The sequence below is a fragment of the Mchenga conophoros genome, linkage group LG12, assembly GCF_057382185.1.
Source record: "Mchenga conophoros isolate Kocher_MC1m ecotype Shallow Benthic linkage group LG12, M_conophoros_male_GT1.1, whole genome shotgun sequence".
NCBI lineage: Eukaryota > Metazoa > Chordata > Actinopteri > Cichliformes > Cichlidae > Mchenga > Mchenga conophoros.
In genome coordinates, this window is record NC_140537.1 from 28892813 (window position 1) to 28917857 (window position 25045).

General features: G+C 40.6%; 1 protein-coding gene across 5 annotated transcripts in view; it reads right to left on the reverse strand.

The window, feature by feature from the left end:
* slc20a2 (solute carrier family 20 member 2) overlaps window positions 1-21408 on the reverse strand; it is a 41611-nt gene extending 20203 nt beyond the window's left edge. The window contains exon 1 of one of the 5 annotated variants that reach the window (XM_085295081.1): window positions 21118-21408. The gene's annotated coding sequence lies outside the window, so the exon portion shown is untranslated. Of the gene's footprint in view, window positions 1-1312; window positions 1621-2599; window positions 2862-20972; window positions 21088-21117 lie in introns of those variants that run through there. The other 4 variants (XM_085295077.1, XM_085295079.1, XM_085295080.1 and 1 more) reach the window with 4 other exon arrangements.
* Window positions 21409-25045: the final 3637 nt, after the last annotated feature.

A 25045-nucleotide genomic window follows, 5' to 3' on the forward strand; every position in this document is an offset into this window, starting at 1 on the left:
CCCACACTCCACATCTTATTATAAACACCACCAGTTCTGCATTTCAATCGTCTGTTTAACCTTTATTTCCACAATCTGCTTGTAAATTGTGGGCCTTCCTTGTTTGTCCGCTAACAGTTTGAGGTTTTATCTTTGAGCGACTGTGTAATTGTTCCCAAAGAGCAAACCACGGCCTTGCACAGCAACGGTGCGCCAAGAGTACCTAAGAAAGCAACCCTAAATAAAAACACTGGAAAGTGACTCCGTAAAGCAACCTGCTCTTGAGGATTATTTCTGGCAGACTCATTTTCTTCCTGTGGATGTGGGTTGCCAAACAGTATCCATAATGAGAGCACTGACACAGACACACATGCACAAACTCAGAAATGACACAACATGGGCAAACAAGGCTAAAGTGGGTCTTCGTGTTGTCTGTGCAGAAGAAATTAAGCAAAGTAGAAACATTTAAACCTGAAAATGTTTTTTTCTGGAATGTTTTTTTTAAACCAGTCCAGCAATTACAGAGCAGCAGCATCATTCTTGGGGAGGCTAGATGCCAATTCACTCTCGCTTCGCTCCACTTCTTGGCCTCTATCAATTCTTGACACCTAATCTTACATTTGCAGGTGTACAGTGGGTTTCTATTCAATAGCTGCCATCTGTAGCCGAAACTGTACTCCTTCACACATCTGATACATTCTTATAAACATATGGATGATAGCTGTTTAATAAAATATTGATTTTTAGACTTTTTATTGACCCCAAAAAATGCAGAGACTGCCAGCTAACCTGTAACACTACTAGAGCGTTTCACCTGTTACAGCATCGGCCCCTAGCCGCACGTGTTGTGTGCCATGGACTGTAACACGAAGCCTCTGTGCAAACTACTTCCAGTGATTAGTTTAACTGTTTGTTATCACTGCTGAACAGTGATCATTAATCCGCCGGAGATGCCAATGCACCACAGCCACAGCTGGTGCAAAACACTGTGTCACGAGCTACAGTCTGCATTGACACGCGGCTCCTCTATCCTCACACTGATTCAGCCCCCTCCCCTTCCTCTCATCCTGTCTAGGCACATGCTGAAAGAAACAGAACTAGAACATACATCTAGTGTCAAGATGATGACTCACAGCAGCATCCTACTAGCCGGCTAATTGTTATACCTGAAGCATACGCAACTGCAGTGCCTTCAAGGACACCGGATGCTCGCATCTACCAGATGGCTCAGTAAGTTAAGAGACGGAGAGAGATTATATTTAATAACACAAAACTATGAGAAACAGGAAGCCAAGTACAGAAAGATCAAATCCTTTAAAACAGCACCACTCACCTTCATGACACTTCACATCAAGAGGAGATGGGACAGTGGTGGAAATGAATAAACGTCAAAGACGAAATGTATTTTTTGAGGGGAGGTAGAGGGGGACAGAGGGAAATGGCAGTATGGAAAAGAAAACAGACTGGGAAATAGAGTGGCGAGTGATTGATCAGAAATAAAATTACGCAGAGAGACGGGAAGAAAACTGATGATGAACGAGGAGAGGGGAAGAGAAGGAGCAGAAGAGGTTTACTGAGGAATCGGCAGGTTGTGGTGGTGTTGCAGGAGAGAGGACGGTGCGAGCTAACCACCAAGAGCGAGGGAGATAAAGAGAGAGAGAGAGCGAGCAGCACAGCCAGCTGAGTCTAGACTGCCTCTTAAAGGAATTTATCTGCATTCACAGCACACATCAACCAATGACAAATGTCGTAGAAGAAGAGGTGTACCACTGACTGGTTATCTGAGTGCAGAGAGGATGGACAGACAGGGGGGAGGCGGCCAATGTCTGTGGAGGAGGACAGCCAGCAATGGGGGGGGAGAAGACGAGGAGCTGAACCTGCGTGGATGTGTTTTACAGCCAGGGAAAAGCATTCAGACAGATGAAGGGCATTCAGAGCACTTCCCTCTCCTTCATCACTCTGATCCCAACGCAAGTAGCAGACCGATTCATATAATAATAATAATATTATTATTATGCACACATACTAGAAAACGATGCACAGATGAACGCACACTGTCATCTCTAGCGGTTGTTATTGCAGAATAATCAGTATAATGAAATGAACTAAGACAGGACTACTTTTCTTTGTAATACAGAAGCCTATCACACAAGAGCGCACAGCATTTCAGCACCATTATTTGGCTGGAGCCCACCCATCACTTTCTCTGCCTTTCTCTCTCTGCCACAATTGTTCCTTTCAAAGACACGCCGAACAGTGCGTCTTTATGTCACTTGACTTGTGCGGGCAGAGATAGGGGCTCTCGTCGACACAATGAAGAGCCCAGGCCAGAGCTGATGTAGGCGACTAAATGCAAAGCCGCAGAGTTCGCATCTCTTCAGCAGTTCCTCAACACGTCACTGATAATTAAACAAGAAGAATGGCAAGAAAAATCCTATACTTGAGATGATTTTACAGGGAAACAAACTCTAATTGGCTACGACCAGCAAGGTTTTTGTTCTAAACTTATTGGAGATTTGGCTCGACAATAAACTACCTGCTTCCTAAAAAGTTTCTCTTTTAACCTTCACAAAATCTTGTGTGTGGATTTTTTTCTTTGTTTTTTTAAATCATTACTCACATGCGCCATTGAAGCCAAGAATAAGTCAGATGCCTCCACAGCACACTCTGGGTCCTGTTCCCTTCCTCCTCACATACTGTCCAAGGGCTAAAAACACGGTGACCTCATCTATCCAGTTCTGTTCAAAGGTCTGATGTTGTATTTGTTTGAGCTTTCTCTTCTATCGCCTCTCAGCTCATTCTCTCCCTTTCTGTCCCCCAAACTGGCCCTGCCTGCTAAAAGCCAATCTGCGTCAGCTGCACCTGCTGCCTCTGACTCTGTACTTCGCGGCAGGGAGGCGCTGTCTCTTAGAACCCAAACACGCACACATACACACACACATGCTACAGTCCTATGATCAGTCAGCGTCGATGGGCAGGAGGGGGGTCGCTTAAGAATGACAACAACAGCGCATGTCGCTCTCAGCACCATCTTCAAAAGGTTCACCAGACACACACACACACTTTCATAAATCCTCTCACTAAGTCTATTTATTTTCTCCCCGCATTGCAGCACTAAGTCCGGTTGTTAAGAAGTGAATAACTCTTCAGATTGCTTCTGATGGAAACACACAGGCAATCTGTCAAAAATTTATGCGAGCACACAGCTAAATAAATAGTCTCCAGTAGAGATTTTTGCTAGATTTACTTTTGTAGAGATTCTGCTATCTCTGCACAATGACTAAAGTCTCAAGATAGACTGCTTTGAAATAAAATCCCCTCTTAACTTTGTTTCTAAAAATATGTTCATTTTCTCTTTATTTCACTATTACATAAAACCTGACAGCATCGAGTTCCTATCATCGTTTCAAATATAAGTTAAAGATGCATTAATGCAGCTGCGTTGGTTAAAACTCGGTTACAGTAAAGTATTTTGTTGAAAGGGGGACTGCTTTTATGGGGCATTCAACACACAGCAAAGATGACTCATGAATGGATTTTGTGACATTAACACAGCATTGCCACGAACAACAAAAAGTCAATAGTAATAAATCCCTCAGAGTTAACCTTTAACCTCAATTGAATGTGGATATCCGCTGCAAAATGTACCACAAAAAGATTACTCCAACGATTTAGCACATAGAGCCATTTTAAATGCTGATAAGCCTTTTTTTTAAAGTGCCAAAATTCTTACAGCAGAACCAAAGATTCTCCACACATTTCTTCAATGTCAAACTTTGGTATTTAGGTTTCCCGCAATGCAACCAGGAACATTTTCTGAACATTGGGCGGCCTATCCTCTAGCTAATGGCTGTAGTCTCAACCCACAACCATCGAGCAGAGATGAGGTGCATGCTAAAGAGGTCTGACAGACCTCTTTTTGCACTTGGTTTTAAAATATGTACGGGGTGACTGGATCACAAGTGGACAGCAGAGGCACATCGTCATTTAAACCTGTGCCACTTGTGTTTGGATCTCATTAATGTCAAAGGGTCCAGTGCACCATTGTTACATGCATCTGTCACCAGTGAAGAAACAGATTATATTTTAGCGAGTGCTAGCACAATGTTTCAAGGACCAATATACATGTATGAGGAGAATGACAGGGCAAAGTCATTCACAGGTTGCAAAAAGGGTAGAGGACAAGATGAAGGACCACCATGTCCTTTCTCGGGACATCTTTTCTTCTTATGTCCATGTTGACGATGCATTTGTAGTTTATACACCAGGTAGTCATATGCGACAACTTCAGCAAGTGTTTGGACTTCATGCGCTGAAATGAGTCAGGGTGGTCATTTACACTTATTTAGCACTTTCCACTGTAATCTGATATCTCAAGGTGTATTTTAATACCAGGTGTAAATAGGAACATACAGTTCTGTGCAAAGGTCTTTAGTCCCCCTTCGTTCCTCTATATTTTGCCAGGAAAATTGGAAACAGGTGCAGTGAATTATTGAAACATGTCCAAACATACATAGAAATACAATAAATAAGACAAAAACAGAGTTTCTACAATTCTATCAACCTTGAAAGTTAATATTAAGTATGACTAACATTATCCCTTGACACTGTCTGAACTTTCCAAGGCAGGCTTTCTTAACCCTTTAAGACCTACCATAGAACCAAGTCCGCCAGAGCTTATCTTTATATTTTTACATGCTGTAGTGCCATTTTTGGGAGCATTTCAAGTTGCTATACATCAATACAACCATTATAGCCCAAATTTTAATAATATGTATGCATTAAATCAATAGAAACTACATAAATTGCAAAAAAGTGCAATAAACTGCAAAAAAAAAATTGAAAATCGTTTTTTTTAATATATATATATATATATATATATATATATATATATATATATATATATATATATATATATATATATATATATATATATTTAGAGAAATTTAAGAGGTTTATTCCTAAAAACTGTAAATACAAAATTCATTTTTGAGAAACACCAATTTTTATATACTGCAGGAAAAACTAAAATAAATATTGTAATGCAAATTTGCAAAAAAAAACTGCATGTGCATCACAATAAACTATTTCCAGCAGTGCAATTTGAGTCCTAAGCATCCCAGAAACTATTCAGAAAAGTCAAACATGACTTTTAAAAACACCAGCAAAGGCTTATAAGGCCCTGAAGGCAAAAAACTACTTTTTCCACGAAGATGACGTCACTTCGGGCAGGTAATGGCGGACATACAGTAGTTCGCGCTGGTGTCTATTCCAACCTAGGAAGTGTTATGAACAGCTGATCGGATCGGCAAAGCGTGGAATATATTATGTTTTTGTTGCTGCCAGTGCTTTATATGCAATTTTTGCAAAGCTATATGTGGAAGGAAACCATGACTTAGGACAAGCTAATGGCATAACATGTAAGTACAACTCCTCCGGTTTCATATGCAAAAAAAAATATTGCGCTACCTTAAGTGGTTCCAGTTCTACAGAGATTTAAAAATAGTTACGCAAAACGGAGCGTGCCCGCTCGGACCGGTTTTAAAGGGTTAAACTAGTCTTCATTAATAGTTCTCCAGTCTTCTTGAAGGACTTTAAAAGATCCCACAGTGCTTCAAAAATGTAGAGGTTCAAGCTCTGGTGAGGCCAGTCCATGGCTAAAAGTGCACCATTGTGTGTTTTTCTATCCAGGTGTGCTTTACTGCAAAGGAAGGGTGTTTGGGATCATTGTCATGCTGGAAAATAAAGCTGCTGTCAATCAGATGCTTTTCACATGCTATTGCATGTTGGATCGAAATCTGACGGTACTTTCATGTGTACATAACATAAATTTTGACAAGATCTCCAACAACATTGTTTGAGAATGTTGTTGGAGCCGCATTGGAAAGACCTGTCACCACTGATTTTCAGTCTTGTTCTTGCATAATTTGGGATACCTCAACCTTTTCTCTCCCTTCTTTAGGGATGCCTTCTTGATAGCGACCCTTCCACCAAGACCATTTTCTGAAGAGGCTTCAGTGAACACCAGATGGAGCAACTGAAGAGTCAGATACACCTGCCAGGTCCTGTGTCAAGTCTTTGCTATCTTTTGCATTTTTCATAGATTCGTCTAAAGAAATTGGAACAAATTTTGTGTTTTTGTGACTGACTGGTAGTAACAGAGTACCTAAAGATACAATTTGCGTTCTTTGCCAAGTTGTCTGCTATGTATGGACACAACAAAAGCCTGGACAACTATTACTCAGTGTGGTAGTACTGAGACTCTCAGACCAATTACCCCAAAAGTATCGAATACATTTCCTGGACTATCAGAGGAGAAAGAAACAAAATTTTCATCACAGTCTCTAATAAGGCCCCTGTTACCGTTGGATTTGCATCTGTGTTATGAAAGCTTTTGCCGCTTAATTACCTCTGGCTAACCCTCAGACAGCAATTATCTTCGAAACAGTTTTAAAATGACATTCTCATGCACCTAACAAATATCCAAGCCTTTATCAATGCTAAACTGAGCTCTGGTGCAAGAGCAAACAATTGAGCCCCCCTGTGGCTTTCAATGTTGTGTAAGGCTTAGGTTTAAATACTCTTAAGGTCAGCTCTCTCTGGTTTCAGTGGAGACTATGCATGGGTTTGACACCCTTACTGAGAAATGGCAAACCAAGTAAAGCGACTCATCCCTATTTAAGCGTCTGTATGACTGTTTTAAATAACAGCCAGACACACTGCACAGAACCTAACACTGCTCGCCCTTGTTGAGGTTTCTAAGGCATCCAAATAAGGAAATTAACTTAGATCAATAAAATCAGTGTATTTAAAGGAAATACTGACTGAATGCATAAAAAAAACTAGAAAACGTCACAATAACTTCAATAATTATACTTTCTATACTTGAAGTTCATAAATTTGGGACTTTAAAGCCAAGGACACACACAATAACCCATGTACCCAATGCACAAAAACCACCAAGGCTAAAATAGCAGCTCACAAAGGATGGAGTGCTCAGAATAATGCTTTTAGGCAAGCAGAAACTATTAGTCACCTCTGAGAATAACCCATGCACACAAGTGGGATCTTAGTAGACCAATCAAACAGTGCCACAAAGAAGGAAAAAAAGAGCCAACAATTTATTACTAACAATAAGAGGGCCAGTTATTCAGGCAAGCCCTCATATCATGTGACTGACACAATTAGGCTTGGTACCTACCAACTATTTGGGGCCTTTTTTGAGGCTGCAGTCTGGCTTTTTTCACTTTCTGCCATCTGTGTCCATGTTCCTCAGTGTAGGAGTCATCTTACCCCTGACCCTTTCTCCGGTTTCCCCTCCTTGCTCCCTCCCTTCCGTACTTAGTTTTGCCCGAACAGCTCCAGTTCTTTTCCACGAATCAGCATAGGTACCCAAAAGCAAAAAAACAAATCCCCTTCAGCCCTGTCCTTGCTTCCTTCTTCACTCCTGTGCCGACCCCCTGCCACCCTCTCCTCTTTTTAGATGTGGAAGCAGAACAATTTTGATCTGTACTCACATAGCACTGCCAGGACCTCCAGCCTACCTACTTTTTTCTTGACCGCTGAGACTGGTAATCTACTGCTGGCATGTTCTGTGGTATTAAACTGTGTTACTGGGACAAAGTGGGTGCCGGTATAAGTGAGTGCTGGAAATGTAGGGCAAAAATGGCGAAAGAGTCCAGTGAAAAATGAGACATACCAACATGATTAAATTATGTTTTGGTCCATGTTTACACCAGTGGGAATAAAGCATGTTGTCGCCTCAGTATTTTGTCTACACTAAAGCTGCCAAGTGACCCATGAAACTTCAAATGGTCTCCAAAGTGGAGATCTAAAACCTCTGGGATTGTTATGTAATGCGAAAAGACAAATATGAGGCCTTTTAAGCAAATGCTGACATAGGATTTTGTGGTCCTGAGTGCCACAGGATCCAGAACAATATTCACTATAAAGCTCTTTGCTTGGGAGGGGAGAATGATTTTTCCCTCCAATTTTGTTTACCGTTTATGTTTGAATTTCTCTTACTTTCTCTGTATCCTAATAAAAAGTATGAGAACATATGTGTAGAACACAAGCACAACAAAATGATTCACCTAACATGCTCCTATTTGTGATGTTTTTGGTAGTGCTAGCTGTTCGGGAACGTTCTATGTGGTGCTAGTGTCCCGCCAGTGGAACAGTGTGTGGTAGAAAGGTTAAAGGAGGACACTATTGGATACATAAACAGTACGTGTATGTGCAGATACTTTAAGCTGTGGGTACTTTTTTTTTTTAGCAAAAGGATTATGAAAGCGCTTTGTTTTGTTTCACATTAAATCTATAGTATTTGTAGTATAACACACTTCAGTGACCTTGGATGGCTGCAGCCACCGCATGTGAGGTTAAACGTAAGTATAAGACAAAGCCAGAGAGAGAGAGACAGAGCAAAAAGAGAATGAAAGAGAATGGCTCCTCCTAAGCTGCATCTAGTGGCCGTGCTCTTAATCCTGGCTTCCAGCACATGACACAGCTAACACTATTACAGAAGTGCTTTGATTAGGCCTGCTGCTGCGCGCACGTAGTGACAGACGTAGCGGTGGCAGGGGTACGTGGGGTCCTGTACTTTGGCACCACTTTACAGGAATGCCAGGCCTCTGCATAGATGCATGTACAGCCACACAGTGTAATTAACTACATGTCGACCCAAGCGTACACGGCTTACACACAATCGAAGAAAAGGCACGAGGCCTGACAGATTACATCTGCAAGTCAGTGAATTGGTGTATTACCCCATTGCTGTTATTCTGAAAACTGAGAGTAATGCTCAACAATGTGTAGTTAGCATTAGCCATGGGTAATGTCTTTGTCCTAAGAATGAGTTGCAGTAATGGTACTTAGACTGTTTACAACAGGGAGGGGATTTTCACATGACAACTTCAGCAGCAGGCTTTAATCGCATCAAGGGGTTTAAAAAAACAAACAAAAAACTGTATTTTTATAAACTAAGAGGAAAAAAGCTAACTGAGGACGTAACTTAAGTTTGCAGACAGGAAAACAAATGCTAAATTAGAGAAAAAAGGTCAGTCCATCATCAGTCGTGAATTTGCAGTCAGATTTATCAAAATCAGCTTTCTTTATTTATGTCTGAATTTTTCGTTTTCTGTTTTTAAAATACATAAATTAAGTGTATCCTCACTAAAACCATGGCGATATATTAGTGACTGCACTGAATCTCAATTGTCTTAGTTAAGGGGAGCTGAGGACACAGCAGCTCCAGACTCAGACGTTTCTGAACTACAAATACTCTGTTTATCTCCTGGAATGATTGATGACAACAGAGACGGAACAGTCCACAGGCAGGCCGCTGCCAGTGAACAAATGCGTGCATAAACAAAATCACAATCACGAATCCAGGACTGTCAACTAGGGCTGAACGATTATGGAAAATAATCTAATTGCGATTTTTTGCCCCAATATTGCGATTGCGATGCGATATGCGATTATTTTTTAAGGTCTTTGTCTTCTGTATTATTAAACAAAGACAAGCAATACATCATATAGTATGGCCAATACTATATTACATTAATTTTAAACTGTTCTTTCCTGGAAGACAGACCTCTGTTATGATGACATGAGGTGATGCATGAATTGATGACTGACATTTTTATTTAACTTCTTCAATCACAACAGTATATTTGAACATACACAATAGTTTATTTTTAGCTTACAAACATCTGAGCATAAAGTGCTGACAAGGAACCCTGGTGTAAACATTAAAATGAAAGTCAGTACAATGTGCAGATTGCAGAAATATACATTAAAAAAAATCAGTGGCTTTACCACACTCAGTTTTTCGACATCTGTGAACTACTAGACAGTCATTCAATTAAAAAATAATATTAAATAAATAAAACTAATAAATAAAAAATACACACATCTTACTGATCTCTGCAGTCAGTAACATTACACATAAAGTGCAAACATAATAGCAATTGTATAAACACACACACAAACACGCCTTTAAAATTTAAAGGCGTGAAATTGGACGGTCTAGTTCTGATTAGCGTCACCGCTGTCTCGGTGGAGTTTAATAAACTCGGCCGTCTGCTTCTTGCTATCTAAAATATAACCAGACACTGGTGTAAATTCTCGACTGTCTCATACTTCTGTTTAATAAGTTTTCTGTTTGACGTTTAGTCAGCTGTGTGAAAACCAAGGAGGAACCCACCCGGGGGATTAATAAAGTTTTATTTTATCTAATCTAATAACTTTAATCTCAGCCAAACCGATTTACTCACGAACAAACAAAACACTGAAAAAAGCCCAACAATAACATTTTTAGGTTGTCTAAGTGACTTATATATTACGTTTAACCCGAGCAGCGAAACTCCGCGGTGATCTGAAAATGATGTGCCGGGAGTTGTGCCGTTCTCGGCCGCATCAGTAACCCTCGAGCTCCCGGCTAGCTGTCGAGCTGGTGGGTAGCAGACGCCTCTGAAAACGTCGAAGCACTTTTGCAAATATGGGATATCTTGATAAACCGAGCAGATATTTGATGTTTACACAACTACTTTCTCGCCTGAAAATATGTTAAAAGTTTATTTTGTGACCCAGAAAGATTAGTATGAGTAATTTTAAAACTTAGTAGCGGCCGCCATTGCTGGAAACTGGAGTTTGGCTGGGCCGCGCTATGAATTCTGGGATATGGTAGTAATTTGGACAGCCTTCGGCGCGTCGCTGTGACGTAATCGGTCTACAAATGCGGCCTCAGGAGGATGCAGCCCATGAATTGTATAATATAATCGCAGTATAATCGCAGCCTTTGCGGTTAGAAAATTGCACTTGATCATGTCGCGATATTATCGCAAATGCGATATATCGTTCAGCCCTACTGTCAACAGAGCACTGCATGGCAGGAGATGTTGGTCTACGTTGCTACGTCTGTGAAAGAACAAATGGCTTAATCTGAAAATTACACAGTAAACACAGTGTGGCCAGTGTTATCACATATTCAAGCTGCACCGCACATTCATGGCACATGGCGTCCACACACAGACACAATGCACTTTTCAACTTTAAGGAGGTGTGTTCAATTTTGGATTTGTGGGGCAAGCTAAGGTCACACCCAGGTGCTCAATACAAGTGTCCTAGCGTTCGGACTAAATGAAGAACCTGCAATCAAAACTGATAACAATTCTCTACACAAATGTGCAAATTATTTATCTGTCCTGATATGCGCAGCCTTGTCAGAATATTTCACACAATATTTTGATACAGCTGCCGTGCACACTCCAGGGAGTGATATTTTTGGGGGCAGCATCCTTGGAGGCCGTGTGTGACATGCGCTACTTTCTCTGTGTGTGAATGCTGTCACAGCATGCCTGGTGCTGAAGGAAAGCCGTTGTGACAAGTGGTCTGCTGGTGTTTCGGTGATGGAGGGTAGGATGGGGAGGAGGGCAGCTCTGCCTGGGTCACCTCTAATCTTGTTGGTATAACTCATTTCTTCAAGACTTTTCCATCCATGGCTCCAGATCAGAACATCATCTTGCCCAACCAGTAGGGGGTGCAATGAAGCTGAAATCCCCAACCCCCCCCCCAATCCCCCCTCTACTCTCAGTTTTCTTGAGTAGGAGAATTTTAAATACTTTGAGTAAGTTTTTCAACTACTAGCTTCAATGGCAACTTACCATGCTTCTGAATCAGGGATTTCAGTTAAACAAAAGTCCTCTTGACTATACACTTGACTGAACAAATATAATTAGGTTATAAAATTGTCCAAGTAAGAACGCCAAAGTGCTGATAAGTCCCATTTCCCATTAACTGTTTAAGCAAACATCTCCCAAAAGCCAGCAGGACTCAAAAAGAGGGCTTTAACGGAGCTGATCTCACAGCCATGCTTTGATGTGTTTGCAAGTTTAACTCTGACATTCAGACATTTGTATCAGTGGTCTATTCCTTAAAAAGTTGCCTACCAGCTTTTAGGAAAAAAAATATAACCCTGTCTTTTATCAAAATCAAATATTCTTAAGCTCAAAATGTACTTTAAAACTCCTGAACTTAAGCTCAATAAGACACGATTCTATTGCGCAAGTTCAAATTATATTAGAGCTAAAGATGTGAAAACTCTGTTTTACAGGTTTTACAGATTATACACGGCCCTAGACACCTAGTAAACATTTTCTAATATCATATACAGTATTCTGAAAGATGCCGTGTTTATGTGTAAAGATTATGTAGACAGGTTTGTTGACTACAGTTCAGACTGGAGCTGGGTAAGCCTTCTAAGTATTAGTAGGCTGCTGGCCATAACGGTTACTTGCTGTATACCGAGGGCAGGGCTGGAATGTGATAAACATTATGAAGATGTCATCACCTGTTCAGTATAGGGAACCCTCCGAGTTGTTCAATCACATTTAATCCTAACCTCCTGTAGTTTACTGCAGCGGTCCCCAACCCCCGGGCCTCGGACCAGTACCGGTCCTTGAGTCGTTTGGTACCGGGCCGCGAGAGTTGAGGCTCGGGTGTGAAATGTATGGTTTTCACGGTTTTTATCGGTTTTCAGCGTTATTTTGTTATCGTTTATTGTTAACTCGGTTTCTTCTTTTTTCTTTTTTTCGGTACCGGTACTAGTTTTATTTTGTTGTATTTATCCGCGACACCTTAAAGGCCGGTCCGTGAAAATATTGTCGGGCATAAACCGGTCCGTGGCGCAAAAAAGGTTGGAGACCGCTGGTTTACTGGACTGATATCAGGTTTACTTCACAATAGGAGTGTATTCTGTGCCCACACTCTGTTCCAAAATTATCTCTTGTTTCTGTCACACATCTAAAGAAGACCCAATTATACAACTAACCATTATTAAAAATAACAGACTTGTATTAGACCAACAATCATATCCTCCACTCCGTTTGAATACTCTGATTAATTCGTCCGTAAAGTGTACAAAATGCCACCTAACATTGTAATAGGTAGTCTCAGCTTGTGAGAGCTTAATGGTATGATTCAGTGAAATTATATGTGATCACAACAGTACTCCCTCGGTACTATTTTAGACTTAAAAATTATGCATATGGCAGTAAATTGGTGCTTACCGTGGAACAAATCATTGAGTAAAATGACTGGATAAAAATATGATTAAAATTTGGGATTTGTTGATAATTTTTGTCAATACTAGAGTTGCAACATGCAGCTTGAGATTCCAGTTAACTCACACAAATTCTCATTGTTTTCTATACTGTACCAGTTCTTGGCATGAGCAAACACAGGAAATTTTGCATTTACCATCACGTGAATTAAATGCAAAACATAAACGGGAATCACAAGATGACAGCAAATCTTAATGGTACAATGTGCAAAATATCATTAATAGATGTCAGTTGACTGATCGGAATCAACTGAGTTCTATTTTCTAACATCTTACAATTCAAGTGCATAATTAGAATAAACAACTCTGGCCACCATTCATCTCAGTGTGACCGTCAGTCTGCTGTTTACCTCAGCTGTAAATATGCTAGGCGTACAGGTCTATTTATGCTGGAGGAGGCTGCAAAACCTTATGAAAGGAGCCCAATACGAGTCAATGAAGTTTACTTCTGTCCGATGACAATGATACCAAGGTGAACTGTGGAAGTTATCCTGAACTTTTGTGTCCATAAGAGCTGCCTTTTTTTGCCCCTTTAAGCTACTGTTAGCTATTGTTAGCTACTGTTAGCTATTGTTAGCTACTGTTAGCTGGCATTAGTGAAACTTTCTTTGAAGTTGATTCAACATCGTTTGATTTCATCTTCATTGGGAATCTAATCAAACTGTTTATCAGAGGGAAAGTGTGATTGTTAGGACACTTGACCCTAACCTTAGCTGGCATGATGTTAGTTTATAACCAGCTGTTTGTGTTTAGCTGGCTGTCAGCTATCGAGAGAGAGGAGGGTCACATCTTATCTGCTGACAATAAGTAATTACAAAAATATCGGGAATAAATAAGCATGTTTATGCATGTTTTCATGTATTAGAGCCTTGGCTTCAGTTCAGGAAATGAGGCTAGAGGTGAGAAAGAATAGAATGAAGTGGACATGAGGTAAAAGAGAGAGCAGTGGAGGAGGAGAATGACATAATGAGAAACACAAATCTTTTGTACAAATGTTACAGTCATATATAGTTTGAAAGATTGATTTTTGAGATTTAAATTTATAGTAACTCATAAGGTACTACTTATGTGGCCGGTCTCTAGCCACGTACATAAAGCCTCATTTGGCGCTTTACCATGGCTACTGTATTCAAGATAGCAACATGGTGGCTTCCAAACCAATGCCCCATGTATTGTTAATGGATTAGTTCTAAGCTTATGAGAATCCAGCTATTAAATGTAAATATTGAATCTAATATTGCTGTCTGTGAAAGACAGCAATGTTAGCACAGAAAGAAAGAAATGATGAAGCATCTATTAAGACATCACATTCAATACCACAACCTATCCAAGTGGCACTGAAGTTGAGAAATGACACTGAACAACAAACAGACTTAGATTCTGAAAGGTTTTTTAAGTAAGCAGCAGAACTGATCAATCACCTTATATCTTTACATCTTCCCAACAAGAACGTTGGATGTGTGTCAACCAACAATTCGTGTGTTTATTTCCAGCGTGCCCAGTGACATGTGCAAACACTGTCTGACAAATTACAACTTTGTGGCAACAGTCTCAACCTGTTCCGACCACATACCTTTACTTCAGTCTTCTACTGAAGACATTCAATTGGCCATCAAGTCATGTCCTACCTAGCTTATCCCCATCCCACAAAGTGGCCTCTGGATAGATACCACTGGACTATGACGACTGCCCCCACCTTCTAACCTCACGGCTTCCTGAGGTGTCACGTATCCACCACTTGCTCTTGCACTTGCTGGAGGCAGCAGGGAGAAGGAATGATTTGGCTAGAAATAGCCGTGTCACATGAGCGTATGCAGTAACCAGTCTGCCAGCTGCTCAACCTTACATGGAGCCCTGCCTCATTCGTACAGTCAAATACAAATAAGTGGCAACATTATAGACACAACAGCAATAACCAGGACATGTACACGTTTCTCATTCATATCTGAGACCTCTTACACATTTCGCCACACAGCAGAGTAAAATGGAGAAAACTGCGATACGCTACCATAAGAGGTGACCTGTTTAAATCAAATACAATCTGCAATAAAATATAAATTATTTAAAATAAAATTGTGCAACCAACATAAATCTGCCAATTCTCAATAATTTTACCCAATTTGTCACAGACACATTACCCCAAAATAACAAAAATTGATTTCCCTAAGCGCTGTGCCAACAAACATTTTCCAAAATTTCAAACTGGCCTCCGGGCTTAGTGGCGAAATGATTTCACATTAATGTCAAGCAAGCCCCACTGTGCTCCTGAGAAACATACATGAGCGAAAAGAAGAGAAAAATGCATACTTTCCATAAATAGAACCGCAAGGCCTCACAGTTTAGCAGTAAGCCTGTCATGCTATGCCATCAGCATAGTTAACACAAGGCCAACATCCGAACAAGAGAAGCTCTGTGTGACGCCGCTTTGATACAGACCCTGCCGCTTACAGAAGGCCACCAGAAAGACTACAAAACCGCTCTTATGGGCAGAGTGGAGTGCACAAACAGGGCCAAAAAAGCACACAACAGGACTGAGAAAATGATACAGCTATCGTAAAATACCAGAGTGTAATATATGGCTAATTGTTTTGTTGTTTGATGGAATGGCTTACATTTCTCATGGGAAGAATCTAAAGGTTCAGGAGGCAATAACTTCTTGTAAGCACCAGCCTTAACAATTTAAACAAGAGATTCCAGCTTTAAAGAAACCAAAACAGGAAAACTAACAGGAAACCTACGGCTGGCAGCACGATTAAAGAAGTGAGTCAGTAAATGCTGATATTTGTGAAGAAGACCGAGGAAACCTTCAAAAATACCACAATCGTCGTGTTACGAGTTCTCGGAAAAAAAATTTCAGCATTAAGAGCTATTAAGGTTAACTTATGGTTTCTAAGAATGAAGGTCTACATGACAGCAGTAAAGGCGGATAGATGAGCATTATGGCTCTAAACTTGGCAGGAGACAGAAGTTCCCTGAAACCAGCTGCATACATATACATGTGTACTAGCCACAAATATTTAAATGTATAATTGCAGCCTCAAGTATTTTGCGTCCTGATAGTTAAAATCTGGTTAAGTACTGAGGTAAAACCGAACTGATGGTTGTAAAATAGTCCAAGAGCTGAAATGGTTTGGGTTATTATCCCAAGCTTTAATGGCCCCCTGACCCTAAGGCACAGCTTAAATTAAACAATTAAAAAAAGGCAAATTTGAAGTTTGCTCGATCTGTTTTTGTCTTCTTTCTCTATCACTGATAGCTAGCAGATTCCCCTAAGTGTGTTTTGCTCTGTGTCCTCTTAAAACACTTGCATGCAAACCTTTCCGTCATCTTCTGTCCTATGCATGTTGTGACCTTAGCTAACAAAATAAGAAGACACGTGATTGATGATATGCTTAACCAGGTTTTCAGCAATAACATGGATTAAGCAATACTGGCATAAGCAGGCATGTAGCGCACGCATACACACACACACACACACACACACACACACACACACACAGCATGAAGATTCTCGCTCTTTCAGTGGTATCATGTGATGTTGCCATGGCGAAGGAGGGTTCAGACATAACAGGGTGATTGTGCTCGGAGGGCGAGGTGGGCTGATCAGAAAGACAGACTGTTCTCTGACTGTGAAGCTGCCAGCCCCGGTGCCAACTGCCCTTCTTCCCACAGCGACGCAGACACACCCACTGGCAGAAGGGCCGGACTGCACGGTGGGCAGCCATAACTGAAAGGAGGCGAGCACCTTTTCCTATCATTGTCTTTTATTCCAGGTCATGTTGACAGACAAGGTCAAACTAATTTAGTCTTTTTATGTAAGAAAATCCAAATTAAATCTGAGATAATTCAGAATTCTGATAGCTGTGTGTAACTGCCATCAATGTATACAATATTAACACGGTACAGCTTTATTTTATTCTAGTAATAAGAAATTATAATTCCCAAAAATTGGGGTTAGATTATTTGTTTAAGAATTTTAATTTAAAGTTGTTTCCTTTGTCTTCTTTGACATCATCATAAAATAATAAAAACTGCTTGGTTTCAGGCTGCTATTAACAATGTGCCACTGGAGGCCCTGCAAAATTCTGATTCACTATCCTCTGCAATACATATGAGCAAAAACATTTCTTGGGAAAATAACCTGTAGATTAATTAATAATTCAAAAAAAATATTTTGCTTTAGTTGTACTCCAGCTGTAATATTGCTAATCATAGGGTGAGGTTCTTGGAAACACTCCTTATGACATTTTGTCAACCAGAGGACACTGACGAGTCTTAAAATGTCCCAGTTAAGACATTTATTGTTATTTAGTAGATGTTTTTCCACAAAGTAATTGTTAATGACATGTAAAATATGAGGATTTTGCTATTCTGAACACTTAAAAGTAACTGTTGGAGCTGAAACAAGCTGTCAGCACAACAGTGACAACTCTGCAGCAATTTGTATATTAACCAAGATCATTGTGCATCTGAAAAGCAGTCACTATTTCAACAAGATAAGACTTCACCTAAAATTTTTTAAAAACCCCACTTGATTCAAATTTAGTGCTTATCCCCTTCAACAATGCCTCCTTGTGCAGCCCTGCATAACTACCAGAGCTGCCACGACACTTAAATCATTCCCTGTAGGGTCACTGTTGACCTCAAATATGTACATAAAACAAAATCTCAAATGTTGTGTCACTCTGACCCAAATTTAATATAAAATGTCATCATTAGTGACAAGAATTGGGTCACCAGTTGGTGGCCAAACATTAGTAGAAGGATACTCAAAGTATCCAAGGTAAAAGAACACACAAGTCTTTTTCTACTGCGAATGTATCCACCAGGGTTGGACTGTCAGTACCGATTAACCTGTGACGCACTGAGGCATCGGACAGAGAACATTCAGTCCAAACAGCCTTAACTTTATCACATACCATTAGGCTTTTTTTGGCACAATTCCTCTGCTTTGGCTTCCTTTGACGGCACCTAGCTTCCCCAATGAAATGAAATGATTAGAAATGTTGTTTTGACACAGTTTACTCACATCCTGTGAATATCCCTGCAAGTGGGCAGAGTGGGACTTCAAGTGAGCGATCCTAACAAAACAGGAGCAATCTGAACGTGCATTTCTACGACATGGAAGGAACCTTGAAGGGAAAACCAGCCAAATTTAAATCAGGTTTGGTTTTTACTTTAAAAAACAAAACAAAAAACAATCTAACAAAAAAATCTCAGAGTTTTATCACACCTTCAATCAAAACACATGAAGGTCTCCTCCATGAACAGAGACTATAATATGAAGTGCTGTAGCCTGCCTGCTGACAGAAAATATTTTTGTGTAATCGGAAAATAACATTGAACCGGAACTAAAAGCAAAGTCGCAGAGGGCAAAAAGTTCTTAGAAACGACAAACTGTACTTTAAAAGTACAGCCACGAAAACCAGTCTGCTCACTCAGTGTACTGTTGAACATGAAAACATTACGCAATGTACACATACCTCTTCCATGCATAAAAACTCGGCTCACCCCCCGCCCTCCTCCACTGATGGCTAATTTCCACACAAAAGTTCTACTAAACAAGGTTTAGCTGCAAAGCTTAAATATGAGGTGCTCGGTGTCTGTCATGGAGCATTTGGTTAACCATTAGAAGAGAGACTATTGAGCATGTGGTCTAGGCTGTGGTTGCACCCTGTCGCCACGGAACTGGCAATTTAGTGTGAATCATTTTGGTTTGATTGTTTTTTTTTCTCTCTAAAAAGATTACACTCACAAAAGGCAGGTCAAAGTACAGTCAAACATAAACACAGTGGACCGTAATGTTTCCGTGAACGCACCTTAACTCGATTAGATAGTGGTGGAACTCTTTAATAAAAGCTTTGTCAAAAGAAGTCCAACCACACTAACATGTTTTCTTCTCTCCAAAGCTGTCAAGTAAATAAGTACAACAAAAAAAAGAAGCTGACACTCAAACACAGAAGTTGAACTGAAATGTTCCCTGTGTCAGTAAATCAGACTGCTTTAAAGCAGCAGATTACCCACAGCCGAAGGTGTAAGGACTTTACGTTTTAAAATCCCTGCATAACTGCGTGAAAGCCAGTGAGTCCAGCTTAGGTAGACTGGCTACTGTTCATGTTATTAAAAAAGTTAATCCAAGACACAAAAATGGCCGGATGGTGTAAAGAGAAGCAAACAAATTCTACTACCATTTCATTATTACCACATGGGTGCAAACGCCCTGAACAGCAAGTACCAAGCCAAACCGTTACCTAACACCCTTCCCTGCTCTGTACCATATTTGTTAGCATTCTCCACCCTGTAGTTAAGAAAAACATATAAATAAATAAATAAATAAATAAATAAATAACTTTAGCTCACTCCAGGGACATTTAGGTTGGTTGTGCTTTTGTTTACAAACAGGATAAAAGTGTAGAAAGACAGGGAAGTCATTAATCTTCGTATCTTATCATTCTGCACTTCCATATCTGTCTTAATGCCGATAAAGCTAGAATAGACACAGCAATCAGAGCATTTTATTCTCCCAGGTTATAACCCCTGCTGTGCGAAGCACTGCTCTAATATTTTATTACCAAAACCATATAGGAGAAAAAGCAGAGAATGGAAAACACGTAAGGTAGTGACAGACCCTGATATTTTTGCCCCTTTCTCACCACTGCTTATCATAGCACGCAGACTAATGATTAACTAGAAAACTGCATCATGGGTCCATAAGTAATATGTGACTTCCACTTCCTATGCAAGCAGTAGCAACAGATATCATTAACGTAGTGAAATATTGTTAAAGAAGACAAGAGGACAACTGGATTTGCCTAGAATATGACAATCAGCACTTTTTATTAACTATGAAAATAGCTAAGTGCATACACTTTGGTGCCCAACTTAAGGTACTTGAAATTTACTTGTATTTGTTTTCACATACACTTAAAATAGTTCACGTAAAAAAAAAAAAAAAAAAAACGAGCCTAGCCAAAATATATTACCAGGGACTTTTTATTTGGCACTCCTACCTCTGAGTATTTGCATAATGTTTGCTTACTATCTTACTTTCACTTGCGTGACATTTCAGTAATTTTGTGATGGCGTATTTTTACACTGTGATATTTTTGTTCTGAGTAAGCAGTCTGTAGCGTTTTGCCCAGTTCATTCTGTTGTTCTTCCCACAGCCCTGTGATATTTCTCTTTGGAAAATAGTCATCATGGTGACAATGAGGCTTGCCGTGAGCTACAGAGCTTGCCATCACAGATTCATTTCTGCTCGTGAATAACAGGATCTGCTTTATTTGCTTGTGCTGCCCGACTCACTCGCCTGAAGTTCCACTCAATAATCGTTCTGTCAACAAACCGGAGAAGCGACCCGATGCACTTTTGAGAGGTGCAGGACAGACTACTACTACTCTCAACTGATTAATATTATAGGTCAAAGGGGGCGGTAGTGCGCATGCCCAGTGGAGACCACCGTTGTCCTCAGCGTTTGGTCTGCTCACGAAAAGCCCTGAGAGAAATGCGCGCGTGTGATTAACAACTAAATGATTTATTAGGCACTGAAAGCAGCTCTCAAATTCAAGCCATGGCCGGCTACGGTGGTTCAGAGCGGACAGTGAATAAGAGCTGGTGACTCTCAGATGTGGAGTCACACACACGTGTAGCTTCATTCACTGGTTTTGTCGCGTGCGATCAGCAGCAACAACAGGAACGAGCGCACAGAAATAAAACAAAAATGTTGCCACTCACGGTAAAATGTGACGTTCACGGCGCTGTCCGTCAACGTAACAGGAGTACAATTCGGAATCACCGTAGCGTGCCCGTGAGCTGCTGCAGCCCATTTTAATGTACACACATGCCTCTTTGCCGCTATATTGCTACTTACCAGGCCTCTTCTTCCTTAAACGCAGCCCGCGGGGACGCAGACCACAACAAACGCGCAGGGAAAGTGGCGAAACGAGACACGAGTCCCGTGGAAGAGGAAAAGGCACATGTGCAGCGGTTTTTTTTAATGGGCAAAATGTACTTACCAACGAAATAGGACACCGCAAGAGGAGGGGGGAACGCGCCGCTCCTCTTCGCCTCCACGCCTCTGTCTCTGTCTGAATTTTTCCCACAGCGATCTTCGTGGGTTGCGTCGAAAATTTTCAGATTCCTGCACTCGCTGTCGTCCCCCACTGGACTGGTTGCCTTCCAGTCGGTCGACTCATGCGACTGTGTTGCCCTGAATGTCGCCTGCCGCTCTCATCCGGGCGTTTAGGGATTGAGCCGTCGACTCAGTACCGCTCGGGATGACAGCTTTTAGATGAAGGAGGGGGAATAACGTGAGACAGGGAAGGAAAGGGAGAGAGAGAGAGTGGTGGTCAGTCTAGTGGTGGTACCATATGAGGGGTGAGAGGGGGAATTACAACAATACGATTAATATGCGCATAATTTGCATCTCTAAATGTGGTTTAATTTTTTTTATTCAGAAGATATCCGAGTGATCATCCAATCGCATTCATTTTTTATTTTATTTTTTTAATTAACATTTTCAACGAGTGTATGAACTTTGCTTTAAATCAGTGTTTGCTCATTGCCCTCTTGAGATAAATGCCAGGAGGCCCATCGAATAATACCCGTTCAATGCATTTTTCCTGGTAAGGATGACACAACCAACAACCGGTCACGCTGAACTGAGTGTACCCTCAGATCGAGTTAAGAGCAAACACACTGTCCTGTTCAATCCCTGGATTCGTTTTTATGGTCGGGACTGAACGGATGAGTGCGAGCTCCTCGGTAGAAAATCGATTAATTGGCCACAGCGTTCATTGACCTCACTCTTATCCTGTGCCTTAGAGGTGAAATGCGGGCTGTTTGGTTTCAGGGGTGGATGGTAATGTTTAATCCGTCCACATATTGTCATTTATAATGACTGTAGCCACGTGCGCAAGGCATAAATGTGTTACATAACCGGCCGAGCCAGTCAACAACAGTGGGTGGAAGAGAGGGGGGGGGGGGGGGGGGGTGTCGTTTGGAGGGTAATTAAACCTCAATTCAGGGATTTCTTAGACACATGGATATATTGAATATTTAGAAAATTGAAAAAAGAAACTCCTCCCAATTTGATCTCTTGCACCACACCTTCCCAGTTTATACCTTTGAAGAGTGCCTTCAAGGTTTTATAAAATCACACTCTGAATTTCCAAAATCCCTGTAGCCATGATGTCTGAGTAGCGGTGTGCATAATCTGAGAAATAATTTCTCTTTTCATTTATACAAATGCTGGCTCTTGCTGAAACATGCTTCTGCTTCATTCAACCTCTGTTGGGAAGGGACAACTGACTCTACCTTCTCTTCATTTTCACCCACACCTTGTTATGTCAGCGTTATTATTCCACCCATCTCATCTTAACCCCATATTAACTATGACAACCTACACAACACCACAGCCTGACAGACAAAACCAAAGCTTACTGGCCAGATCCTCCCATAGATACTCCTAAGGACACACAAAATGGGCTTTTCCTGTTTTCATCCTTTGAATTATATAAGGTCTCAGGGCAGCTTCACGGAAATGATAACACTTTTTTTAATGCCTATTAAACATTAGCATACACCCATTTATTACTGCCAATATAGACTATAATACTCAACACAAGATAGAGATTAGATCAGATTAGACAGATTACAGTTGTCATAAATGAAACATTGTGGTCAATGTGATGAAAAGGTCATAGCACTGGATGGTGCTTTATAGGATAAAGCAAGTTATCTCATGTCTCACCAACATTTTACTGTAAAATTTTAAACATTTTTGTTATTATCCCTAGCATCCCTATTATATGGTGGTACTGTGGTTTGCAGTGTCACCTTACAGCAAAAAGCTCCTGTGTTTGACTCCAGACAGGGGCCTTTATGTATGGAGTCTGCATGCTCTCATTGTGTCTGAGTGGGCTTCTTCTGGATACTCTAGCTACCTCCCACCATCCAAAGACACGTATGATTGGTTAGCTGACTATTCTAAATTGGTTGTAGGCATGAATGTCTGTCTCTCTCCATTACCCCTGCAACAGACTGGTGACCTGCTCAGGGTGTTTCCACCATGACCTTGAACAGAAGACAAAGAAATTAATGGATTAATTTATATATTATATTATATTATATTATATTATATTATATTATATTATATTATATTATATTATATTATATATTTTTTTTCTTTTAACATTCTATGACATTCTAGTTAGATTTTTTAAACTTGTGGAACACCATCTTTTTTCTTCTTAATAAGCCACTTTCTTTTACCATATTTTATTTTAGTGAGTTATTCTATTTTATTTTATCTAATCACAGCAATTTCCCAGTTTAGGGGCAATTAAAATATATTTTATCTTTTAAAATGGAGTTCGTACTTCTTTTATGCATTGGATTAAGTTGTGTTTAACATGAGTCATCCCAGTGAATGATACCCATGTCTTGAGCCTTTGAACAAAGCAACTTTAATGTTGGGGTTATTTTCTTCATTTGGGTTCACGTCACAACTTGTCATCCTAATAAAAAGCAGTCATCCTCTTGTGCGTCAGCTGTGCTGTCTATTTTTTTTAACAGTCACATATCAAATATAATGTCTACATCAGAGTAATATGATAATTGAACCTTTTTGTTTAAGTTATATTTGGTTAACAACCAAACAGTCTCAGTTATTGCAGTAAAAAGAATATAATAGCAAACTTCAGGATTCGCAAACAGATCATGTACGTAAAAGCCAGCGATGAAACCACAGCTTAGCGTTTGTCACACTGGATATTGTGCACATTCTCACGAGTCTCATGTCCAGGCAGGCTTGGTTGGGTGTGGTGTTTACCACATTGTCTGAATTCATTCCCACCACTCGCATAAACCTTTATGCTAAAAATGCGTCATGCGTTGTGTAATATTCATGTTTTCTCCAAATAAACAACCTGTTTTCGTAATATTAACAGCCATACTGATCAGTGTGACTCAAGACTGCACGTCATACATACAGCTATCTTTTGTTATAAGCCAGGACTTCCCAAAGTGTGGGGCCCGCCCCCTGGGGGGGCGCAGAACCATTGCGGGGGTGAAAAGGGAAAAAAAAACAACGCTTGGACACTGCTAGCACGGGAAGGCCACACAAACGCAAAGCAGGAGATAAAGCATAGCTGAATATGTTTCCAAACCAACTTCATTCTAAGCCAAAGACTAGAAAATATGGTGAAGCATATCTTCCCTTTGGCTTCACCTGCACAAGTGCCAAGGTAGGTCTCCCCTGCATAATTGGTTTTCCCTTTGTTGGGAGCAGCGCTGGGCTCTTCAAGTCACGGACAAACAGTGTCCGACATTCTTGATTTTTAGTTCACAAACACTTGTTGTAATGACTAATTACTCCTGACATTTTGGAGATGTTAGCTCTTTATACAGTAAAGTTACAGTGGGATACAAATAATATCAGGCTCAGGGACGTGCAGAGGGGGGGGGGGCTAGAGGGGCTTGAGTACCCGCCCCTTTCCTGATGAGTGTCCAAAGTGCCCTTTTGTTGAGGCAACTTTTAATTTTTTTTAATTAATTAATTTATTTAATGTGTGTGTGCGTGCGGAGTTCTGTCTGTGCCCCTCAACAATAATATTTAACTATTAATCATAGTTTTGCTAAATAAAAGGATCTGGCTTGCATCAGTCACATGATCACATTTAACCAATGGTCGCCCTCGACGGCAGAACGCGCTGGTTACGAGCCGGGAACGAGCTCACAAAGAGCACGCGCATTTTTTGCGGTCCGGAGCTGTAGGAGAAACACAAGTTAACTCAGAGACACAGACTGATGCGACAAAACCAGTAAGTAGGTGTACAGCGCACACTGTAGTGTGTAGCACCCAGGAGTATTAGCTTATTACGTACACGTTGGTAAGCTGTCTTGTTGCAACTGACGAACTGAAACAAACGAGCGTGCTGTGTG